This window comes from Taeniopygia guttata, chromosome 26 (genome assembly GCF_048771995.1).
Source record: "Taeniopygia guttata chromosome 26, bTaeGut7.mat, whole genome shotgun sequence".
NCBI lineage: Eukaryota > Metazoa > Chordata > Aves > Passeriformes > Estrildidae > Taeniopygia > Taeniopygia guttata.
The window spans coordinates 5,717,469-5,738,138 of NC_133051.1; the positions used below are offsets into that span (position 1 = coordinate 5,717,469).

At 50.2% G+C, this 20,670-nt stretch overlaps 1 long non-coding RNA gene and 2 other non-coding genes across 3 annotated transcripts; all 3 read right to left on the bottom strand.

Moving 5' to 3' along the window:
• Nucleotides 1-333: 333 nt before the first annotated feature.
• On the bottom strand, nucleotides 334-20,634 carry LOC140680683 (uncharacterized). Its single transcript, XR_012052049.1, has 2 exons — nucleotides 19,662-20,634; nucleotides 334-2,387 (listed from the first exon to the last, which is right to left on the bottom strand). It is a non-coding gene; the product is annotated as an uncharacterized lncRNA (long non-coding RNA).
• Nucleotides 1,972-2,063, bottom strand: MIRLET7A-4 (microRNA let-7a-4). The gene has a single exon (NR_049034.1). It is a non-coding gene; the product is annotated as a microRNA let-7a-4 (primary transcript).
• Nucleotides 2,158-2,249, bottom strand: MIRLET7E (microRNA let-7e). The gene has a single exon (NR_049030.1). It is a non-coding gene; the product is annotated as a microRNA let-7e (primary transcript).
• Nucleotides 20,635-20,670: the final 36 nt, after the last annotated feature.

Sequence of the window (20,670 nt, forward strand, 5' to 3'; positions counted from 1 at the left end):
TGTTCTCCTCTTGCTGGTATACACATTATAAATGTACTATAGCAAGAACTATCCAAGGCAGAGGGAAGCCCCACCTGCAGCCCTTGAGCTGACTGAGGATGAGGAATCAAGTTGGGCTTTGTGTAGAAGTTGTGCAAAAAAATTGTGTAAGGAAAGCACCTGCTGACAGCCAGCACACATGGTCTAAGCTGCTTGGCCAAATCAGTCTGCCCCACATCCTCATCTGTGGCTTCCCTTTCTCACCCAGGATTTTGCTCATCAGGAACAGTGACCACCCCTCAAGATGTCCCAGTTCACCAGCCAAGCTCACTTCAGAGCAGTAAAAAGACTCTGTTTTAAAAAAGTCAAACCAAGTTTATTTTCACAAGGGACTATCTCCAGCAATATTTTATTCATGGCTTCCAGCTCACACAGTTCCACTGTTTGAGATTCTCTGCATTAAGTATCAATGCCATGCAGGGGGACTGAACAGATTCCATCTGAGACACGTGGGATTAGCTCTTTTCCAGGGGACACCTCTCCAGATGAAGTGGATATGCCGCCCTGTTCCCATGCTTGTGCTGCTATTTTGGTACCTTCCAAGCAATCTGCGGGCAGGAGCCCTGCCCCTGAGCGAGCAGCTGGAGGATAATAACGCAGCTCAGAGGACCAAGCTGTAGTTTTGCACAGCAAGTCGCCAGGACTGCTGAAAAGGCAGATTTATGGAGAGAGGGCTGCATTCCTTAGCCGCTTGGAACTGCAGCATCCCCACCCAGCAGCTGTGTCCCAGCCTCGCTGCAGCTACGCCCAGTCCCAGCAGAAGGGCCTGAAATGAGCTGCTCCATTCTGGGGAATCCCACGGACCCGCAGCCAGGTCTGCCTCTCCCTCTGCCTTTGCTCAGGGTGAAATTCGAGGCCTCAAATTTCTTTTTGCTCTCTCCCTCCCACTTCATCTGAGAAGGTGTCCTCTGCTTGCCCCCGCTCCCCGGTGTCTCGGATCTCACAGTCTCCCTGGCAGTAAGATGGTCGTGATAATGGCCTGAAATGTCCTTCTTGATGCAGCCCTGATCGTGTTACAGCTCCACTCGTGGTCTCGATCCTACTTACTCTGGAAAATGGCAGAGGGATAGTCCCATCTGCTCCTAAGAAACAGAAGAATTAACAGTTCCCTGTCCCTTGCCAAGGGCCAGAGCTCTGAAGCGTGATGACTTCTCGCATGTCTGTTGTCAGGTGACTGCCTGGGAGAACCCAGAAGGATTAGAACCTGCTCCTTTTGGCTCATGTCTCTTCCTTACCTGTCTCCACTTTAGGACAAGGTTTTAGTTGGAATCGTTGGTTCATCCTACATAAATATCCAAGAGCCACAAACTTCCCTGACAGGGTTTGCATGTGAGGGAGTTCAGTTGATAAGGGATTATCAGATCAAAAAGAACCACCCTCTAATTCTGTTCCATGGGACAGGCTGGGAACTTGTCCAAAACAAAATGCACTTCCTGAGCAGGGCCCAACCAGCCAAATCTGATCAGCTCCCAGGGCTCTGAGTCCACAGGCTAAGCTTGCCCCTGGGTCTGGTTCTGACCCAAACTTCAGAACTGGGCACAGCAAAATTTAATCATGAGCTCAGATCTGTCCCATTTATATAAAAGTATCTGCTCCCCTCCAGACCTGAGGACAGACCAGAGAAGATCAACACATTTAAACACTTTGCAACTTGAACCCATCTCCTGGAAAAAAAAGAATAGAATTGAACACTGGGAGCTGCTGTGCAAACTCATTTCCCTCAAATCTTAAAGAGAGGTGGGTTCCCTGGAAGCAGGTGGCTCCATGCTCCAATGCCTGAGGCATGAAGCAATTCCTGGAAGAATGCAATTCTGGATGCTGTAAGAGAAACACCCACTGAGTTGTTTAACAATGCCATGCTGCGTTTTTGGATCCTCAACAAAAGAAGTGATGATGCCTCGGGAGCTCCTCCTCCGGTGGTTTTGCTGCTCTTTAAGGAAGGCAATAGACTGTATAGTTATCACCTGAAATGGGATCAAATCCCTCCCACCAAACTATACAACCTACTACCTCACCTCCACAGAGCAGAACAGACGGTCACGGGCACGGATTTGCTTTACTTGCACCACCTGCCCCACACCTGGTGTAGAAGTGGATGTGCAGACCTGAAGACCTGACTGTCTCCTTAGGAAAGACAGTAGATTGTATAGTTAGCTCAGAGGGAGGACCAGACTCCACAACTATTCAATCTACTACCTCAGCCTCAAGGACAGCTTGGGACCATGGCAGCCTAAGGCACTGGGATGATCCTTATCCAGGCACTGAGATGATCCTTATCCAGGCACTGGCATGATCCTTATCCAGGCACTGAGATGATCCTTATCCAGGCATTGGCTGCTCTGCAGGTCCTGCAAAGAGGAATGCATGAAAAATCAAAATTCTTGATGGCAAGGGAGAGGAGTCATATCCAACCTTGTCCTGGAGCTCCTTCTCCTTCTTCAAACCTCCTTCAGCCCACTTGGACTATACCTTGTGCTTGGCAATTACACTGGCTGCAGACTTCATGCACCCAAGGGTGCACAAAAGCAGCAGCCCTGCCCTTGGAACCTGGGGCTACACATGGAGATAGCAGAGCTCTCGGGAAGCTGCAGCAGCGCCAAGCACACCCAGCCAGGCTGACCTCACCTCCTGAACACACAGCGTATCTAGAACAAACCTGCCAGACCAGATAAGAGAATCCATCAATTTAGCTGCTGTGCACTCCAGGGAATTGAGCAGATTAGAAATAACTAAGTACAAGGAAGCTTTTAGGCTGCAAATGTAATGGTATCGAGTACATCAAGGCAGATCTTATTTCCTAAACAAATGAGTGCAACATGCAGCCGTGCTGTCCCTCTAATGCTCCAGCCCAGCCAAGCAGTATTAGCATGGATCTGAGACAGACTGGCTTTCCCCCAAGCCCTTGGCTCACCTTCTGAGGCTTCTTCACTCCTGCACACCCAAATACAGAGGCGAGGTATTAATCTGGTAGTTTGAAAGAAACGTGTGAGGCTCTTTTGCAAGGAGAAGAAAGAATTCCCCTTGGAGATGAAAGAAGCCCTAATGATGAGGGAGCCACGCCAAGCAGGCTGCGTGTGCAGCCCAGCACAGTCCCAAAGGATAACTTCCCATGGGAGCTCAGCAGGAGATGTCCCCAGCCTCCACAAGCATCTGCTGAATGCTGTGGTGGGAGAGGAGAGCGCTCAGGCAGAAGTCTCCAAAGGGATAAAAGCTGCCTAATGCTTTGTGCTTCCACAGCTACCAGGCAACAGCCTAAATAATCCCAAAATTATGGTCAACTACTGTAGCTGGAATCCTTGTGAGAGCTCAGGATGGCCTCAGGTGCAAGGGTATCTCTGCAGCAAGGTTTGGAAATGCTCTCTTCCAGAGCTCTCCACAGGCTCTCCTCACTGGCATTCAGCACAGTCCAGGTAATTCTCTTAATTTCCTTTGACAAACTGGTCCTCGACAGGGAATGACCCACTGTGCTGGGCCATCTGGTGTACCAGGGTATGAACAACGTCAAAACCCCAACGTGGCAGAACTGGTTCCTGCAGCACTGGAGTGCCCGGCCCATCCCAGGTGCCAAGTGCATCCCAAACAGCCTCCTGATGGGAAATGCTGTTTCTCCTGTTTTTATCAGCATAGAAAGTGATGCACAGGGGATGCACATCCCTCCTCAGCACGTGCAACACCAGCCAGAGCTTCGGAGAGGTGACAGCCAGGCTTAAGGGTCCATCAGGTCGGTCACTGCTCAGCTCCTTGGGGACAGAAGGGTTAGTTTAAACTAAAATGTTTCAGCTTCCCAAAAATTAAGCTGCTGCCACAAGCATCAAGCAGAAGAGTGGCAAGAAAACCACCAGATGCAGCACTGGTCAGGGACTGGGAGGGTGGGTGGTCCAGATGATTCCTGGGTGATGCATAAAGGCAGAAGATGTTTGTCTTCTCCAAAGAGATTTTTAGCAACTGACCTGGAGGAACAATTTTTCCTGGTTCCCAATCTGGTGGTTTCTATTAATTTAAGCACATAAGCCAGATGTGTCAGACAGGCATTTCAAAGGTCACTCTTGATACTTTTGCAGACAACAGGCATTTGGGCCAATCTCAAACTGTTGGTGGGAAATTACATTAAATAACTCTGAGCTCACATAGATGTAATTATACATGGAGAGAGGGGAAAAAAAATCCCTTCTGACTTCTATAAGTAAACCTGAAAACAGAAGACTTAATTATAATAATTGTCTTAATGAGTATAGGTTTTGGGAATACCCAGCTGCTGACTCTGGAATCCTGATTTTAGCAGGATCTGTGAGGAAAGGAGTCAAACAGGAGGATTTATGGATCAAACAGGGGGATTTTTTATGCCCGGTAAGGATGACTAAGAGCATCCTACCCTTAGTATCACTGTCACACTTGTTTGTCCTACACAAATTGCAATTACAGGAATTCCCTCTCCTCATGGCCCAAGGTCTAAACCATCAAGACAAAAGACAGGGAAGGAAGAAGATGTGCCCAAATTTGCCTGGATGTGATGCAGCTATGCAAAATTCTGGATAAAACAGCCAACAGGGTCTGTAGGAGTCAGAGACCCGCATCCAAGGCTTCTCACTGCCTTCTGAGATTCAACTTAGTTTTGGAAGATTTTTGGATACTCGATTGCCAAGAACTTCTTCAAAAAACACCACTTTCTGTGCAGGACTTAAGGCAGTGGCCCTGTAATTTCCACTTTCCATATTTATATGGGTCCCTCAAAATTGATCAAATCTGATTTCTGTGAAAACACTTCATTGGTTTCTTCAAGCCACTGCACGAAGGTCCTGTGCACAGAGTGTGTCACTACATGGTCCCACTGTCTACAGGTGCTTGGAGGGGTGAGGAAAATTGAGAGGCAAAAGAGTATGTTTTTTCCACAGTAAGATCATCCAGGCTGCAATAAAAATAGCATTGCCAGTCCAGCTGTCAGACTTGTTTTTGGGAATCACAAAGTGACCTAAACTGCTCCTCTTTTATCAGGGCTCAGGATGGCTTGTGATGACCCCAGCCAAAAACCCAAGATGATGCCCCCCAAATTTTGAAATATCTTTGCACTAGAGATCCCTGAGCACGGCCAAGTGTCTGCATTTAAAAGGAGCCCACCTCGGAGAGGAGCTGGAAAGGCTCCGAAGCCTTGAGGAGCTGATCTGGTTCATTAAGGAGCACTGAATGAAATGGAGGAGGGGGGAGGAGGAAACCAGAAAACAACAAAGTCTCTGCTTTAAAAGCTGACACCACTTTCAGCCTTTGTGTCGGTGCCGAAACGTGCCAGGGACAGAGAGGGCTTCTCAGTGGGAAATCAGGACCCTGAGTCTCCAAGAGGATTTTCAGCCTCCTGGAGCTGGGGCAGAACCAGCCCCGGCTCCCTGGAACGGCGGCGTTGGCACAAAATGGCCGAGTGTGGCCATTTTGTTCCCTTGGCTTCATCTCCTCCCAACCTGGCTGGAAAAATAAAAAAAAAACCAAATGTACGAAAAAAAAAAAAAAATCAAACCAAAAATAAGCCAAGAGAATGATGGAAGGTTTTCAGTAACTCCCCAACATTGTCGGGACCCCCAGAGCGCCAATCGGAGCTGCTGATCCGGCTGGCAGCGAGGAACCCGCTCACACGAAAAGCAGAAAACAACCCAAAAACCCATCTTGGACACACCCTGTGCCACAGGAAAGCAATAAAAAATGACATTTGCCAAACTAGCCATGAAGACAAGTTGTTTATAGCTTCTCCCAGGCCAGGAAAACCTCTCAGCAAAGCAAGGCCAACCAACTTTGCAAACACCCCATGCTAAAGTCAATATTAAATATCTCACTTTGAAACAACTAATCACAGACACCATGAATAGGGAAAGAGAAATGGAAGTAAAAATATTTACAATTCAATGCTGCAACAGCCCATGTCTCTCAGCAATGCTTTTACTCCACACACTTCTAATGACACAGGGAATATTTCACATCAACTTTGTCATCGCATTTATTATTAAACAATTAGCAGGTATCTTTATAAACAGCTGCTTATCTCTTAGGGGTTGTCTTGAGTCCTATCAGATGTTTCTAAACATATGGATCATTATTAATGAATCTGATATTGTTATCTATAATGCAGGCATCTGTAACCTGCTTGTTATATGACTTATCTTTTATTAACCCTTCCTAAATGCATTATTAAAGGTGGCCATAAAGGCAATGCTTTTTCTAAATGTTTGTGCATTTTCCTTGTAAATTTGTATATACCTCACCCTCTCCTGAAGCAAAAAAATGCCCCAGAATTTTTGTCATAAAAGATAGGTGCTACTGATATTTCACAGTGTAATTTCATTAAATACTAATTATAAGAGGAAAAAATATCCTTCAGGCTAATTTTTACCTGTTATGCACTCAATTCTACAGTTTAACTCAAAAATCGAAAGAATTTTTTTTTCCCGTAATACTCTGTAAAACTATTCTGTTAATACTGTTAACCTTCTCAACGTTGAATCATAAGCTGCTCATGAAAGGTGTGCAGGTAATGTCCACCTCTAATGTAGATCTGGACAAGAACATTACATTTGCACCATGAAGCACCCGCCCAGCGCCCGCCCGTGCAGCCCCAGCTCCAGGACCACCGTGGCCCTGCCATTCTCTCTATTGTCTGTCTGCAAACAAGCCCAGGGCATATGGAGGCAAATCAAATACCTTTCTGTGCAAGGAAAGCCATTTCACCTCTTTCTGCTCTCCTTCCCAGCTCCGCTCTGGAAGTGTCTGCTTCTCTCCACATGTCTGGAAAGCCACTCAAGGAACAGCAGGATGATCATTCCAGCACCTTATCAGAGCCTGATCCCCCCCCGTGCCACAGGGCAGGGATCTGCTCCTCAGAGTGTCCACAAACAAAGTGACGTGGCTACTAACGCCAAGACATCCAGGCTACTGAAGGAAATGCAAAATCACTTACAAAAAAAAAAACACTTTTATCTGGCGCATGTTGTGGTGTTTTTGCCCTGCTTCTGCACAAAATTTTACGATAACGTCACCAAGTTGCTTTAAACTTTCAAGGCGTGTTCCTGTGGATGGGGTTTCTGTTGTGTATCACACCTTTACGTGTGCAGGATACACACAGAGTGCAGTAAACAGCTTGTGAGCACAGTGCAGCTCCAGCCTTGAGAGAAAAGCAAAGGCTTAAAAAGCCAAGAACAGCTATTGCTTTAAATATTTAAATTAAGATGTTTTTATTCCTGAGATGAAAACTTTCAAGGCAAGAAGGCAATAAACAAAAAAATCCCTAAAAAAATATCCTCCGGATTACATCAGCTAAATCCAGGCAGTGCCAGCTCGGTGGAAAGGTCAGATCCCGTATGCACCAAAAACAAGAGGACACACAACAGGTTAAAACGCTACCGTCCGGCAATGACCGGCTCTGGTCATACCAAGCCGATGTGTAAAACCATCCGCCCGTCCAAAAACAAATTAAGACAACAGTGCTCTCTGGTACTTTATAAATCCAGAAGAAAGGAGGGCTGTTTTATTGAATATAGCGAACAAACCTTTCCGTCCGGCTATTCCGTGCAGCCCCGCGGCTCTGCGTGCACCGAGTAGCCCTTACGCTGCTCATACAAAAGCTCAGTTTGGCAATTCCAGGCATTTTCAGTGCTCAACATACGCCAAAACTACCCACTCTCTGCCTCTGCCTTTGGTTTCATTCCAAAATGTCCTTTTTTTTTTTTTCTCTCTCTTTTTTTTCCCTTTCTCTCTCTTGCTACAGCCGGTGCCACGTAGAGACGGGAGAGTTGGGCTCGGACATGGCCGCAGCCTCCAAAAAAGAGCCAAGTCCCAGCGTCCCGGCTTCCCCCTTCCAGACGGGAAACAAAATGGCCATGGAGCAGCCATTTTGTTTGCTGCGGGATGGGAGGGAGAAGGGAAGGGAGGGGAGACGCAGGCCAGGCGGGAAGGATGAGGGGGGAGAGGGGAGGGCGTCAATTCGGCAGGAACCCAAAAGCTCTGCAGCCATGCCCGGGCGCGTCCTCCTTCCTCCTGCCGGCCCCGTCCAGTCCCACAGCGGGGCTGAGCCGGAGGGATGGACACAGGGCTGGTTTTCCAGCCCTCCCAAGCCAGTTGAGCCCGAGTTGTCCGGCCTGACATGGGTGACACTTCCCTTCCTGGGCCAGGCTGGCACCTCCATCCCGCCCGCGCGGTCCGGCCCGGCTGCTGCCGGGCTCTGCGGGAGCTCCCGAAGGGAGCCGGGCAGGAGAGCGGAAACCAAGCCAGTAACGTCAAACTCCTGAACTTCCCTGGGCAGGAAATGGTGTAAATAACAGCCGCAGAGAGGGGGAGAGGAACCCGGCCTTGGGGACAGCGTGGCCTCCACAGCCCGGAGCCCAACAGCACCCACGGGAACAGCGACCCGAGCTTTCCTTGCTCACTCTCAGTCCCGCCAGGACGTGCCTGCCTCGGAAACAGAGGCTCTCTCCAGAAGGACCTTGTGCCCACAAAAAGCCTCATGAGCTCCATGACTTTTATCTTGCTGCCCTTCCACGGAGCAGCACCACAGCTGCCCATCCGGGCAATGCACCCATGGCTTGAGGAACCGGAGACGCCTCTCACTGGACCCTCTTCTCCCAAAAGCACAGGGCTGAAGTCCCTGTTAGCATCCAACAAGACACACAGATGAATTCCACCCTCCACCACAGGCATTATATTCCTCCAAATCCTCACCAAAACAAATGAGGGTTTTAGAGGAAGGCAAACACCTCACAAATCTGTCTGGGAGTACCCAGCATTGGAGGACTCTTAGGAGGACCCAAATCAAACACCCCCGGCCTTTCTGCTTCTGTGGATGGGACAAGCTGTGAAAATCAGGAGTATTCCCAGGATTTAGGACTGGTAAGATCTCCGCATTAGAAGTCCTATCCCTTGAGAGTGCAGGGAACTGGAAATGCCAAAATCCAGCACAGCTTTGAAGATGTTACAGGACCTGTAGGAAAATCCTGTAAGGAAGGTTGTCTATAGGATGAGGCACTTTGTGCCATATTCACATGGGATAAATTTAAGCACAAGAGGCTGGACCTGCTCAGCTTTCTCAAGTCAGTGGGGAGGGTAATTTCTCTGCAAAGTAATTCAGAGCAGAAGCATAATGGCACCATCTTGAATTATCCTGTGAAAAAAAAGTTAAATCTTTAGGTCTTTTTTAAAAACCACTATTCCTCACTGCAATTTCTGGCAAAATAAAGTAACCTAAGATCTCCAGGTGAAAACTGTTATGGATTTATTAGTAATTTGTTGTGATCCATTAGGCTGATTAAAATGTCCCTAAAAATGAGCATCACCTGTAACAAATTCCACTGAGAATCTGCTCAGGATATCCTGATTTCTGGTATGGGTTTGATGTGGAGCCATGTGTCCCCACAAGTAGGTTTGTGCACTTTGTATTAACCTCAAAGTCTGGGAATTTTGAAGGTATTTGAGAGATCCAAGTCTGGTTTATTTTACTAGGCTTTGAGAAGACCAAGCTTGCTTGAAAACACCTGTGCATGGAGAGAATAGTGCATTTATTGTGTAATACTCTTCTAGGAAAACCAGTAAGACAGGTTGAAGAATGATGACCAAAGGGCTCTATCTGTGTATAGGAACAGATCAAGGATGGCCACACACAGCATATCAGGCTGAAGCTAAAAATGAAAACCAATTTCAGCTGCTCTGGCACCCCCACAACCTGAGGAACTCTGTTTTTACCCTTATTCTGAGTGAAAATGAACAGAGCAGGATGAGACACGTTTACAAGACACATGTGGGGTGTTTTGCCTTTCCCAATAACAGGGCCCCTACATCAGCAGCACCCTCCTGGTGGTCCTGAGATGGAGAAATATGGGACTGGGGACATGCATGGAGCTGGGGTTGCTCAATCCATCAACAGCACACTCAGAGCTGCATGTAGCCCCTCAGCAGTAGCTGGTTATTCAACAAATCTTAGCCAAATGAGGGTGTAGGGGGGTAAAGATGGGAATACAGAGAATAAGAAGCGGGAACGTTTGGGAAGTTGATGGAGGGGAGAGCGTCTGACGTGTAAGCAAGAGAATGAGACCGGGAATGCACAGGTTTTGTGGACCTGGGAGGGAGCTGAGATGGTTTGTGTCAGGAGAGGGAGGTGTGAACATGATTAAAATGCTGGAGCTTCACAAAGGACAAGGAAGGAGTTGCTGAACAGGGATATTTTTGTAGCCTCCAATCTGGGCTGCTGTGGGCTCAGCAAACTGGTGGTGCATTAAGCTGTGGTCGTGAAAGGAGTCCCTTCTACAGGACAGCCACTTACTTTGCTGCCTTCTCCTTCTGTGACCTCACCAGCAGGTCCCTCATTCCCTCATTCCAGGCACTCCCTTGACATTCCAGTGTTGAGCAGGGCTGTGGCTGGCTGGGCTGGTTGGAAGCCAGCAGACTGATAACTCACGTGGCCCCATAATTAAACCCAGTGAGATTCTCCTCCTCAGAGATGGATCCCTGCATGCAGGAGTTGGTTCTCATTCCTCTGCACACACATCCTTGCAGCTGAGAATTGTCATTTGAGAGGAGGCAAAGCACAAAGCGCCTTCAGGTCAGAGCTGGGTGGAAAGAACAAGCTTCTCATTTCTGTTTGGGATCAGGGCTTGTGAGAAAGGGTCTGTGGTGTTGTCATGGGTCTGGCAAGCCAAAGAACTCTACCCTTGTGCTTCAGCTCAGGGCTTTTTCCAACCACACTGAAAAGCTGTGTAAATCAGCTGCTCATCATCATGTGCTGGAATTGAAGAACTTCAGCATCGAAGTTTCCCCTCTGGCTGTTTGTCTGAATCTCTTCAGGTTTTATCCCTCTGGTCTGATCCCATCCCAGTGAGCCTGTACAAACACAGCCCCACTGCCATTCCTCGTGTGCTCTCTCCTCCCCACACTGGCCATTTGCTCATGAAATTTAGAGTAGATGAAGATGTGAGTGAAAAGCCAAAGTGGTGAGAAAAGCTTTCCTTGAAAATGAGAAGAAGTGGTTTTGGTTTTATTCCTTAGTTGGTGCATGTGGGTGAAGCAAATTGCCTCCTCTGAGTATTTGAATGGATTAGTTTCTTTTCAGGTTTGTCCAGGGGTACCTTCCCTCACTGGGCCTGGGCACTCTCTTGGGAGATTTTAGGACTCTTCCACTTCTGTCTCAGGGAAATTATGTGCATAAGGCAGCAGCAGTCACACAAAATCATTTGGGAATAGAAAAACCCAGACTTAACAGCTGCATTGCTAAGCTTCTGCATCCAGCCTTAGTGAGTCACTTTGCCTGTTCCCTCCTTTGGGAGACAGATATTCCCTACCTGGGATGCTGAGAAGGTTATTAGTTAATGTACTAATTAACCAAATGTGGTTTGAACAATGGAATTGCTTGAGGCAGTGGATCTCATGAAGGTCTAAGTCTAACACTGGCTTTAACAAGATTGGGCTCCCAGTTCCTATCACCTGGGACACCTTGCCCTCGGCCAGGGAGAGAAGAATTGAACTCCTATACATTATTCACACTGTTGGCACTCCTGAAGCACAAAGGCCAGAGTCCATCCAAGCTCTTTCCCGCTCCCACCATGGATGAAGATGGAGCTGCCACATCACAGACAAAGCTCTGGGGCTCCAGACCCACAAAACACAGACAAACCCCAAGCCAGGGTTTTTGACAACATTGCTGACCTTTCTAGCACATGCCCAGCAGTTTGTGACCCACGTCTCAGCCTGCTCTGGAGCTCTGCTCACACCCAGGGCAGCTTCTCCTCCCTCTTCCAGAAGCTGGATGGTGGCAGAGAACTCTCTGAAGTGAGAGATGCTTTCTCTATCCATATCTCAGGGACCCATCCCAGACTGGATTTGGAGCTGCAGCTGCCACAAATCCTGCAAACCAAACCAGTTTAGGCTTTGGCCAGTCCTGAGCTCATCCAAAAGCCATTTTGTGCATCTTCAGGCACTTTATGTGTCTGCTGAGGCAACTGAGCAGGGAAGTCAAAACCCACAGTAGAGATTTTAACCTACTGAAAGGTTCCAATAGAAATATAACCACTGGAGCTGGTGAAAGTTGCTTCCCTTGAATTCATGTTTGGTATGAATACAACAATCCTGCTCAACCCTGCACTGCCTCAGGGTGCCAAAGTTACCCCTTAAGAGTGACACTGTCCCCAGGCCTGGGGGTGCTGGAGGAAGAGAGATTGTGACAGTTTAGATTACTCAGTGAACTGAGTTTGTTTCCCAAACGTGAAACTAAATTCTCCTTCCACACCAGCTCTGCAAGCTCTGAAACCCTGCAGGTTTAGCTGGTTCCTCCCCAGCTGGAACAGAAAATGCCAGGCAATGTCACAGCTATTTCTTCTGTGTCACATTTATACAATGCAAAGACTGAATTGAAAGAAGCTGAAAATCATAATTAGGCAAGCAAGAACCTACAGTCTGAAAAATTCATCCCTCTTTAGTCTAGTCTGAGGCATGTATTGTATGAGACTCTTAAGAGCTGAGTTTTCAGAGCTGCATTTTCAGAACTGAACTGCTTCCGAAAGCAGGGCCCCTAAAATAAGCAAGATTAGCAAATGTTCCCACCTCCAGCAGTTCTGACGATGACACCAACAGACAGATTTTCATCACCCTTTTGGCTGAGCCCTTCTGGAACTGTGGACATATTTTCTACAGGCAGAATCCTTTCTAAAACTCCCCTTTGCAACATAGAAACTGTACAGAATCCTAACTGCAGCCAAGTTTGACCACTGATCCAGCTCTCAGCCCTCTTTGTGGATGCAAAAAATGCTTTGGAGAAACAATATCAATATGGCTTTGCTAATTGATGGTCTTGTGCTGGCTTTGACCCATCAGTTGATTGACCATCCTCAACTGGCATTTCCTAAACCCATTTTTCTTCTGCTTGTTTATCTTCCCCAGCCTTGTTTGCACACAGCCACCACCCAAAAAACCTCTGTCCAGGGATTGGGATTTGTCACTCCTATTTCAGTAGCAGCAGAGCACAGAACAATGTAGGGCCTATGCAAACAAGTAATGCTCTTTTCTTTTGATTTTCATTTATTCCATATGGTAAATCAGTGCATTCCAAACCAAACAAAAACCAGAAGATTTAGGAGCTGAAGAGCAGCCCAGAGCAATGTAACAGGGGCTGAGGACAGGCTGCATTTAGAAATTAAGCAACAAGTAGCCCTTGAAAGCAAATGAAATGTTTAACTTGTGCTGCATTCCTGAGATTGTTGCTGGCTGTAGTGACACTTTGGCAGGAGCTCAGGTGCCTGGATCCTGAACACCACACATGGGGGAGGACTGGGCTGCACATGTAAACTCCCCTGGGTAGGGACCACCTTCATCTTCACATAGACAGCACTTGGTGTGACAGACACCCAGGACACTCCAGTGACCACCAGTAAGAGTTATTTCAGTGGAAATTTGCACTGTTTGGGTATACAGGACACCAGGACTGGGAATTGTAACCCTGAGTTTCGTCCCAACTCTGTCACCAAGCTGGACCTTTCAGAAGATCCTAAAGAACCATGCAAACTTGAGATACTGCACTACAAAAAATAACCCGTTGATCCACACACCAGCTTCTGTTTTGATTTCATTTCAGCCCAGGCTGGTGCATTACCTGACATTTGTAACCCACTGCAGGGCTGTCGTGTTTTTTGCATAGGCAAGGAAAAGAAGCTGAAATGAACCCTCAAGATCCTGCACAGCACCTATCAACTCTCCCAGAGTTCTTACAGAGCAGGACTGAGAGCTCAGTCCCTCCCCTGACCATGAGGGGCCCGTGTGTCCTGTGCTCAGCATCCCATGGCATGAACAAGGCTTTGAAGCCAGGCAGCCAAACGTAATCCACCTTTACCTGCCTGTGGCAAAGCTGAGCTGGGATGAGCAGGCAGAGTCTGCAAAGCTGAGCTTATCTGTGTGTCACAGCGATCCCTCTGAACTGCCCCAAGCCCTTTGGAGGAGCCGGGCAGAGCAGCGGCTTTCCCTGGATGCCAGGCTCCATCTGAACGAGACACCCACGGCCAACAGAGGCTGGCACAAAGGCGAGCTGCAGGAATTCCTGCACTGGGAGCCTCCCAAAAAATCAACCTCCAATACCGCCCGCTCCGGAAAATTGCCCCATGAGCAAATGCCCCATGAGGCTCAAGCACGTGGCAAAAAAAAGGATAAAAGGAGGGAAAAAAGGGCTGGGTCCTGCTGTTTGGGATCGTGGCCGTGTTGGCTGCAGCTCCCCCAGGGCTGCCCAGCCCGGCCCGGCTCTGAGCCCGGCGGGGAGCGGAGCAGGCGCTGCCAGGGCTCAGGGCAGTCTTGTTCTCTCTCATCCGATGGGGATGAAAACAGTGCCCGAGAGGCATCTGCCTGCAGCGGGGCGTGCACGGCGGATGCGCAAGGATGAACAGATGGGTTGATTACACAGGGAGAAATGGACACTAATCGTATCCAGATTCACCAGCTGCAGGATTTCCTCCTGAGCCCGTAAGTACAGGAAGCCCATACCTGCTTCGTTATCCTGCCTCTGTTCATTAGCCTCTCCCCCGCCCTGGGAACCGCAGCTCCGCTAATCCCCTGGGCAGGGAGGGCCCGGGCTGCAAAGCTGAGATCCAGATGGGAACTCCTGCCGTGCTCAGGCAAGGCTGGATCCAGCCCCAGCTCAGGGGCAGGTCCTGGCTGCCTCAGGCTCCATCAGCTCAGCTCTCCCTACTCTGTGAGCTGGTTGCCAGGCTCTTCCTTTGCTGCTGCCTCTCTGAAGAGCCAGGAAGATTTCAGGGTTAGCAAGGTCAACAGCAAAGACTGTTGGGTTTGATAATCATTCACTGTGTGTCTCCTCATCTCTGCTGAGATGCAGCCGCCCTTAGGGTGGAGTTTGCTGTGTGTTCACAGCACGTGGCTGTTGGGGACAGGAAGAGAAGGAAGTTGTGTGGATTGAAAACAGCAGAAGCAATTCCCCACCACGCTGTAGGATGACCGGCCAGACTGAATTGGGAGGTGTGATGTTGGAAATCTCATCTGTATTATATCTGGGACACTGAAACATGCCAAGTGGTTGGGCTTCATCACCCACTTGGATTTTCTGCAGTGCTACCTTGGAGGAAGGAGCAAAGCCCTCCTTTTATCCATGTCCCTCTGCATTCATCCCAGCTCCCTTCAGAGGCAGCAATGTGCTCCCAGCACACAGCAGCTGGAGGGATGGTCCCAGGCATCCTCCCTGTGGGGCTGCTCAGCTCCAAAGGTCTTAGCCCAATCCTCCTCCCACAAACTGGAGTTCTGGGAGCAGATGTGCAGACACTAAAGCTGTCGATCACACTGGCATCAGCAGCTGCCCTGGCTTTTGGTGGAGTCTCTTTGAGGAGTTTCCTGCTTGGAAAACTCTATAACCCAGCTTGCTCCTCTGAATTGGGATTTTGGGACCTTCTCTCCTTGCATGCCCAGGGTGCCTCCACTACCAGCCTGAACTCAAGTTTCTATTGTCAAAATTGATGAAGCAAATTAGGCTGCTCCTGTGTTTGTGCTGCTTCCACCTTGTGCCTGCTGCCACCCTGCTGCCTGCTCCCCTTCCAGATTCACTCTGGCTCACGTGCCAGGATGCCACGTGCTGCCCCACAACCTCCCTTTTCCTTATCAGAGATGATGCCCAGCGCTGAGCAAACCCAGACTGAAGGATGGGAGAACCTGAACTCTTGGTGTTACTCCCAGAAGCTACCACACCTTGCAAAGCTGCTTTAGGTTTCCACATCTGGCAATAAAACATCAGCATGGATCATCCCATGAGTCCAAACCGGACCAAAGATTGAGAATAAAGGTGGCTGTGGCTGCCCTGCTGAGCCCTCAAGCTGGGGGGAAGAGGAGGAGGAGAAAGGAGAAAGAGGAGGAGGAGGAAGCACAATATTTCTTGTGGTCTTGCAGATGAGGAGAAACCTCCTGCCCAGTCCTGCAGGAGCCAGGGATGCATGGCCACCTCCCTTGGGCAAGGCCTCCCAAGCCCAGCAGGATGGTGATGCTGGCAGCAACCACAGAGGAGAAGAGCCCTGGTGTGGGAATGAGCAGGAGAGGTTCACATGAAGCCACCCCCAGAGAGCTCCCAGAACAGGGTGATATTTGGCTGCCATCACCTCAGCAACACTGCACAGACCTTGCCTCACGCAGCGTGTTGGTTGTGTCCTTTGCTGGGCTGCTTCTCTTATATTTCTGTGGCCAGGACTACCTGGAGAGCAGCCTCAGCATGCCAAACCCTGCGTGTCTCATGGGCTTTGCAGCTGCAGAGCCAGACAGCACAGCTCAGTGCCCATGAGCAGCCCTACAATAACAAACTGGTCACCTCCTGCGTCCTCCCAGACCTCACCTTCCACAGCAGCCAATTATCCCCAAAGTTAAACAGTAGCTACGAGCAACCCAACACAAAAAAACAGTACCATGGAAAAAATCTAGAGAGAAATCAGGAGCTGAGAGAGGTGGCAGAGAGAGAAAAACACTGCAGGGAAAAAAAGAACTGGTATTGATTCTTCTGAGGCCCAGCTGTGGGGTGGTACAGAGGGTGAATCCGATCTGGCTGTGCTTGGACACTGTGCTCCCCATGGAGCCTGCCAGTGTCAGCTCTCCTTGGATGGGTCCTACAAGGATCTAATGAAACTTGTACCCCTAAATCCCTTGGAACAGTTAGTGGAAAGGCTGAGGGTGGAGCCCACAGGAGTCAAATTAATCTCATTGCCTTTTACCCCTTCTTTCCCCACCAGAAGTGGTTCCTGGAGTGGTGAAGCTGCTTACATGGATGGTCCAGCATGGGAGAACCTTTCCCCCTCAGGTCTGGCCTGTGGAGACACAGAGCTCAGCATTTTCTGCAGCTGTAAATCAGGCAGTTCTCACCAGCATAAATTTTGCTGTGAGTTGTAGGGGACTACAAAAAAAAAAAAAAAAAAAAAAAAAAAAAAAAAAAAAAGAGGAAAAAGAAAAAAGGAAATCACAATTCAAACTCTGCCTTGGCCAAACTTGGTCCTTTTAAGGAAAGGAAATTACCCAGAGCCACCCTCGAAAAACCTGGGGGTCTGATCCTGCTGTGAGGAATGGCTGTGCAAATCCAGAGTGGCTCTGCTGCCTGCTGGGGGTTACAGCAGCTGAACAAGGCTCCAGCTTCAGAGCAAAGCTCCTGGTCTCCTGCCAGGAGATGGAGCAGAGCTCACACCAGAGCAGCCTGAGAGCAAACTGGGGATTCAGAGGCAATAAACAGCAGAAAGATCTGACTCCCCCTTTCAAGAATTCACCCTTTCTGCTGAGCCATGTTCTGGAAGCACAAGCCCTGTTTTGCTGTGAGCTGTGGAATAAAACAGCTGTGTCCCTTGGCTGGATGGCTCTTCCAGGGGTGCCAGATGTTTTGCTTAGGACACGTCAGAAGAGCCTTGCTTGAGTTCAGACTTTTTTTCCTCTCAGGCTGCTTGCAGCAGCTTCAGTGGGTTTTGGGGTTTTTAGTATTTTGTTCTCCACCAGATTTTCACAGGAAAGCAAATAGGGATTGGGAGCAAATTGGGAAAGGTCTGGTTTCACCCCAGCCCCTCTTTGTATAAATAATCTGCAAGGGAAAAGCTGGAATGATGAGTAAAACACTTGTGCTGCCTCTTCACTGGAATTAAGGGTCTGGATGGAACCCACTGTGTCCACGCACTCTGCTGAAGAGACCATCCTGGCACATTTCGAGGGTCAGACCCCACAAGTGCCTGACTGCTCCCAGCTCCCACAATGTGGGAATTTCAGCTGGCAAAGCAGCCATGGGGTGTTGTGGGAACAGCACAACAAGCAAGGTTCAGGACTGGACCCCAGTGTCCCAGCCACCAAACCAGGGTGCCCGAGGGCACAGAGCTCCCTGTGGGGTCAGGAAGGTGTGAAATGCCCAGGACACCATCTCTGGGAGGCTGTCACCATCCTGGTGAGCAAGGCAGTTTTGGGAATGTCCCCAGAGCAAGGCTGATACAACCAGTGCAGGCTGCTGGGTCACAGAGGCAGAGAAGGGCCGCAGCATTTGGGTGCTTTGTGGCCAATTTGAAGGTTTTACTGTAGGGCCATGCGTCGCTCACTGAAAAAGGGTTTTTTTTTTTCAGTGAAAGGAGGAGGAGCGAGGAGGCTGGGCAGCAGGGAACAGGAGGAAAAATTTGTTGAAGGAGGAGGGGTGGCTTTCATGGCTCCGAGCGCCTGCGGAGTGCCGGGAAGGAGGACCCTGCCCTGCAAACAAGCTGCTTTTGTTGTGTCCCAGCCAGGCCTAAATTAAGTTTGACAGAAAGAGGGCATATTCCCCCACGCTGGGGCAAGCCCTGGGCTCGGGTAGGGCCGGGCCACCCTGCGGAGCCTCGGTCGTGCCAAACCTCGCCCCGGTGCGAGGCGCGAACCTGCACGAGGCCAGAGGAGCCGCACAGCCCAGGAACATCCCGAGCCTTCACTGGGCTTCCTCCAGGAGCAGCCAGGAACACCCCGAGCCTTCGCTGGGCTTCCTCCAGGAGCAGCCAGGAACACCCCGAGCCTTCGCTGGGCTTCCTCCAGGAGCAGCTGGGAACACCCCGAGCCTTCGCTGGGCTTCCTCCAGGAGCACCCAGGAACACCCCGAGCCTTCTCTGGGCTTCCTCCAGGAGCACCCAGGAACACCCTGAGCCTTCACTGGGCTTCCTCCAGGAGCACCCAGGAACACCCTGAGCCTTCGCTGGGCTTCCTCCAGGAGCAGCTGGGAGCACCCCGAGCCTTCGCTGGGCTTCCTCCAGCAGCACCCAGGAGCACCCTGAGCCTTCTCTGGGCTTCCTCCAACAGCAGCCAGCCCGGCCCCGAGGCCGTCGTGGCTCCAGGAAAAGCCGCCTCTGGAGTGCCCTGTCCCGCCCCGCTGCCGGGCATCTCCCAGCCCTGCGCCCGCCCGGGCATGCCGTGCCAGCGTGGGGAACCAGCCAGCTTCTAAACAGTTAATGCTGACAAAACCAGGCGGCTTGAGTTCCCTCCTTCCCAGACCGCTCCTGGTGGAACTCACACCCTTCAAATGAAATGAAATAAAATTATCTTCCTGCTCTGACCTCACCCTGGTGTCCTCCCCGCTGTCCTCTCGTCCTCCCTGTCCGCGCATCCGCTCTTGCCGTGCCCCCACCCCGCGCTGGCGCTGCCGGGAGTGCCCGTGCCCAGCGTCTCCCACCACGTTTGCTCCGGCTGCCATGTTGAATTGCAAATCCGACATGATTCGACACATTCTCCCCCGTCGGTGGTGCCCGGTGGGGAACTAAAGAGGCACCCGGGCGACAACACCCAGCTCCGGGTGGCTCCTGGGGACGTCCCGGGTGGTGGGGCGAGGGCAGGGAGAGAAATCACCCTCCAGTTCTGCTCCGGATGCTGCACGTAGGGACCTGCCTATCTGCTATACATCCCTCTCTAGGAGACCGATTAAAGTCGGGTGTTTTAGCACCAAGGGCCAGAGGACTCGGCGGGAAGGGATTTCAGGGAGAAGGCAGGTTACAGCAACAACAAAGCAACGGAGCAACTGGAGGAACAAAACATTATTGCAAATCAAAGGCAAAAAAACCCCAACCGCACGGACAAAAAAAAAAAAAAAAAAAAAAAAACCAACCAAAATTAAGAGTGAGGTTCGATTTCGTACCAAGGCAGCAAGAGAGACGCACCGTGGAAGAGAGTAGTTTTGTTGTTGAGTAGTGGCTGGATTTAGCTCCGCTTATCCGGACAATCATCAGGGAAGGATCCTTTTCCGAGAAAGGCCAGTTTGAGTGAGACAGCTTTTTTTTTTCCCTTCTCTCGCTCGCTCTCTCCCCTTTCCTTCTCCTCGCAGCTCAATGCCAAGAAATGGGCGGTGCCTGGATGCCAGGCTCCATCCGAACGAGACACCCAAGGCCAACGGAGGCTGGCACAAAGGCAAGCTGGCAGGAATTCCTGCACTGGGAGCCGCGCGCCTGCGGGACGAGCCCGCACCTCCCAAAAAATCAACCTCCGACACCACCCGCTCCGGAAAGTTGCCCCATCAGGCTCAAAAATGCCCCATGAGGCTCAAGCACATGGTGAAAAAAAAGGACAAGGGGAGGGAAAAAACCCCCAAGACCTCTCTTTGCATCAATGCAGGTTAAACAAAAGGCCTGGGGAGGTGGATTATTTTTTTCCGCCCTCCCCATGCTTCTTTTCCCGCCTTCCCATCCCTCTCCTCCCTCCTCTTGTCCTCCATCGTTGTCTCCCTCGCACACCGCCCCGGCGTCCAGGCAGAAATGAGCCCTTGGCTCCCTCCTTCCTGGTTTTAGCACGACAGGAGGTGGCGGGTCCTTGAATAGGAACACATACACCCAACGCGAGAGGGACTCGATGGGGGCAGAAAAAAAAGAGGGCAAAACATATATATATACACATACAAACAACAACCCACCCGCCATGGAGAGCGGTTGGGAGCAGTTGCTGCCCAGGGTGGCAGATTGGGGGTGGTTTGGGTGCCAGGGGGTATTTTTGGCCTTATTTTGTTGCTGCCCAAGCACCTGGGTCGTGCCGATTGTAAAAGGGAGTCACAGCGGGTAGGGGAAGGGAGCAGAGGGGGGGCAGCTGGGGTTGGTAGCACTGCTGGGGAGATGCCAAAAAACCAAAACAAAACACGTTTTCATTTTGTCTGCACCAGCCTGGGCGCAGGCGAGCGCG